Below are 5,038 nucleotides of genomic sequence, written 5' to 3' on the forward strand. Positions count from 1 at the left end.
ATATAAGCCAGACACCCACCAAGTCTGGGGCCACTCTGCTTATAGCCTTTCTATCTTGTCTTCTGGGTAACAGTTCTTTCTTTCCTACCAAGGCTTATAGCCAGGGAAGCAGTGGACAGTGGAAGCGAGTTCTGGGCAAACTCCCTGATCCTGTCCACTTGAAGAGAGAATGAAACTGTTCACTTATCTCTCTTATGGGGCTGCTTCACTTATGTGGTCATATGCACTGTACACTTTCTTTAATCAACTTGCTTTCTCTTTTGAAGTTTCACTTTTGAATTTTTTCTTGTGAAAAGACCCTGCCACCCTGGGTAAAACCTCCACAGGCTGAGTCTCCCCAGTATACTCTTACTATTGAAATATTACTTATAAGCCAATGGAAGAAAATATTTGTATTTCTTTGACTTTGAGAACAACAAAATATATGTGACTGTTTTTGGCTAAATATGACTGAGCTACTAACAACAAAATGACAAGTTTGTTTCCATCCATAATGACCACTTCTGTTTTCTCAGTGAAGCTTCCTGGAACAGAAAGGGTCTTCATATTTAGTGTTCCATTTGATTCCCAACATACCTGGTGAGGAAGTAAAACCTGTGTTTTTAATCCCTGTTTTATAGTAGGAGAATGAGGTTCTCAGAGATTATATAACTTGTCTAAAGGCACTCAGGGAACATTTTCATAATCAGTTGGAAGATAGGATGGAAAAAGGCTTGTAGTCTAAAGATAAAGTCACACTTTGTCACATTAAGTTGTTTTTAGTCTTTATATTTGGTTTATTTTGAAATTATGAATAACATTAAGGGTAATTTAAAATTTTGTATATCTCTCAAAGAGGCATGGCTTATAAAGGGTAGGGAAAATCATGCTAGATTGTCTGACAAATACTGTTATTAAAAATTGCTCAGGAAAAAAATATTGTTATATAACATATGCAAAGACATTTTTAGGTTTACATTTTCCTTCCCAGTCATTTGTAAACCCTTCTGTAAAAGAATTATTTCTTAAATGAGTTACTTTGTTTAGAAGAGAAGTAACTCATTATTGACAGCAATTGACTTAATGGAATAACAAAAACACTAACAGGTACCAGCAGGTGGCATGGTTGCTAAGGTACTGGACACTCCCACATGACCAACCATGGTTTGAGTCCCGGACCTTGTGGCTTGCTTTCTTAGTTTCCCTCTCTCTCTCTGTCTCTCTCTCTCTCTCTCTCTCTGTGTGTGTGTGTGTGTGTGTGTGTGTGTGTCTTTCTCTGCTCAAATTAAGAATAAATGAATAAATAAATTAAATTAAATTAAAAGTAATTATATATAAAAAAATACTAACAATACTTATTACTTATTTAGTGCTTTCTTGGTGCCAAGCATCATTCTAAAAGCTACATATATTTATTCATGTAAGTCATTCATTCTTAAAAACGCTATGAGATAATAATTATTATTCCATTTTACATGTATGAAAACTGAGGCACAGAGTTAACATACTTTCTAATGGCTAACTAGTAAGTGAAACAATTAGGAAAATCAAACTGAAGCAGTCTGGCTTCAGAGCCAAACTCTTACCTATTTTGAATACTGCCAAAAAAGAAAAAAGAGAAATTTCTAGAATCTAACTATCTCAGCTCCAGCCTTGAATCTACAGCTTCCAAACCACAATCAAGTTATTGAATATTTCTAAGCCTCAATTTCCAAACTTATAATATTGTGATAACAATGTCAACCTCACAGGATTAATATAAAGAAGAAATACAATAAAAATTTGGCCCAGCCTAGTGACACAGTTAGTAGCAAACTGAACTGCAGTGCTAGAAGCCATGAGCCATCCATGGATTTGATCCCTAGTTTGCTTGTGCACTTGCTCAGAATGCTGAGGAGCTAGAGAGCTGGGAAAAGGTGATTGCAGCAAGACAAGACCCTGTTGAGAATGTTTTTTTCTCTTTATTGCTCTCTGTCTCTTATGGAAAAAAAACACTTAAAAATGTAAAAGTAATGCAATGAATAAAATACTGAACAAAGCACAGTGAGATACCTGGAATCCAGTTCTTTTTTAAAAAAAATTATTTATTTTATACTTATTCACTGAACATCACAGCATACAAAATGCAATTCCCCATCCAGAATACACTGTATAGTGGCTTAATCGTACATGTTATCATCAACAAATAATTTTCCATTTCTCGTTTCTTATGTATATAATATATATACATATCTGTGAACACATGTTTGACTTTAGGCATGAAACACTGTGAGTAGAATGAATATACTATGAAGTAGCACCTAGCTAAGGCTAAATAGATTACAGTGATCATTAAACAGTTAATTTGTCAATTTTTTTTAATTTCAAGAAAGACAGTTTTAGCTTTAATAAAGCAAAATTTTAAAAAATGTTAAGAGAACTTTTCTTAAGACTTAAAGCCAGGAAACAGATTAAGATTCTGTTCAAACAGTGGGTACACAGACCTGTTGACAACTCAAGAGAAGACAAAAATCCGTAACTCTGGAAAACAAAGCATACAAGATTAGTAATCATTCAGTCAAAAGTCATAAAATTCTATTTCACCAGTTCAGTCTCATGTACCTTATCTTCTGTTGTGGTTTGATCTTTACATTTAAATTCTGTCCATTTAAATTCTGGAAGATAACATTTAACTCTGAACTTGCCCGTACCATTAAGCTGGCCATTTTCCTAGTTGTTTTTGAACTCTTATTTCTACGTGTCTGACTTTAGTTTTCCTGATATAGTACTCACTTCAAAACTTCTTAGAGAGCCAGTATGGTGTAGGTAAGCTCTTTCAGGTTTTGTTTATCAGAGAATGTTCTTGTCTTCCCTTCCCATGTGAAGGATAATCTTACCACATAAGGTATTATTGGTTAAAATTATTTTTCCTTTAACACTGTGAATATATTTTCCCATTCTTTCCTTGCTCTCATTGTTTCCAATGAGAGGTCTGCTGTTAGCCTGATAGAATATCCTTTGTAGGTAATTTGACATTTCTCTCTTGACAATCTTAGTATCTTATCTTTGTGCTTTGGGTAATCTGGCTATAATGTGTCTTGGAGATCTTCCTGGGTTGATTCTATTTAGGGTCCTTTGTATTTCTTGGGTCTGGATCATTAAAGGACTCCCTAGGTTTGCAAAATTTTCTTCCAGGATTTCATACAATAGATTATCAATGCCCTTATTAGTCACTTTATCTTCTAGGATACTGATTATCTGGATCTTTGGGCATTTAATGGTATCTAATATTTCTTGTATATTATTCTCAGTTTTTGGGGTCTTTTCTCAGTCTTCGTATTGGATTTTTCTAGCCCAGTGATTCTGTCTTCTACATCTGTGATTTGATCTTCTGTATGAACTAGTCTACTTTTAATACTTTCAAGGGAGATTTTTACTTCCTGTATTAAAGCCTATATCTTTAACAGTTCCATTTGATTCTTTTTTATGGTGTGTATTTCCTCTTTTAGACTGTGCAAGAATTTCCTCACCTCCTGGAACTCATTGGCTCTTTTCTCCTGCCTCTTATGGAGTTCATTGTCTCCTCTTGCATCGCTGTTAGCTTTGTCACTATGAATATTCTAAATTTTTATCAGATATTTCTGTGAGTTCCAATGTACTGTGTGTGGATGAAAAGGAGTTATTCTTTTCCCTTGGGGGAGAGGCATTTGTTTGGTTTCTCATATTTCTTGTGCTTCTGGAGTGATTTCTGGTCATCTGATGGGTTATATGTTTCTTCCTCATTTCTAGAAGTTCAATCTGAGCATTCAGAAGCATGCAGGAGGAGGTGATCTGCAATCTCTTTGACATTCCATTTTTCTCCCTTCCTGTGACAGATTCAGTGGATACTGAGAAATATGTTGACTCTAATAGTATACAGATGTTTGACCACAGTTCACTTAGACCTGTCTAGATACTCAGTGCATTGAGGCATTTGAGAAAGGGGACTGGAAGGTGAAGTCTTGGCAGAAAAATCTGCATTACACTTATTCCCTGAAAGCACTAGTTCTCAGCTTCAATGTAGGCATCAGTCTTCTTCTGAAGGCCTGCTCTTCTGCCTCTTTAGTTGAGAATGGGAGAATCGGTGGAATCCAGTCTTAATGAATGTTAATTTTTTTTTGTCTTTCTTAAGGACAGCTTGAGTGCTGCCTCATGATAATCCTATTTCTGAATTTTTAAGTTACTGTAGACTTGTATTAGTAACACTGTCTCACTTACACCTCCTGTCTCCCAAAGAGCTACACTGACATCATCTAAAAATACCTGGGTAATAAGGTGAAAAGAAGTCAACCAATCATGAGCCAATTTATCTGCAGGAGCCATTGATCTGCCAAATTATTTTCACCTTGATTAACTTGATATTGGATTAAAATTCTTTGAGAAGCTGATAGGATTTGGTCTTGTGCTTAGTCTAAACTATCACCGTAAAAGACATTCTTTGAGTAGTGTCCATTTCTAGAAATGAATGTGTGCATCAATTAAGGTTTGTTTTGAAAATTAAAAACACATACTCCAAAAGTCTCACTAGCGAGACAGAGAGAGAAAGAAAGCTAAAAATCACCCTCCAGGGGGAACAGCCATACCACAACCCCTTCTCCTCCATTCTACTCTTGGGGTTTTGGACATGGGCACACACACACCCGCCATGAATTTCAAACTCCAGGACTTGAACTGTGGTAAGCCACACAGGAGTCTAGTGCCTGAATCACTATACCACATGCTGGCTGCAATAGAGAAATTTTACTATTTTAAATTTCTATTACATTGACCATGTTAGCTGACCATCATTTCTTGGCGTGTAAATACTATACTTTCAAGAATTAAAAACAGAGCGGGAACCAGCAGTTAGCGTAATGGCTATGTCACTGGACTCCCACATAGTCGACCGCGATTCGCATCCCAGACCCAGTGGCTTAAAACTTACACCGGGCGCGTGTGCGTACGTGCCCAAGATCCCAAGAGGAGAATGGAGGAGAAGGGATTGCGGCGTGGCCATCCCCTCTGGGGGGTGATTTCTCGCTTTCTGTCTCTATGTCTCTCT

This window comes from Tupaia chinensis, unplaced genomic scaffold (assembly GCF_000334495.1).
Source record: "Tupaia chinensis unplaced genomic scaffold, TupChi_1.0 Scaffold143886_1, whole genome shotgun sequence".
Lineage (NCBI taxonomy): Eukaryota > Metazoa > Chordata > Mammalia > Scandentia > Tupaiidae > Tupaia > Tupaia belangeri.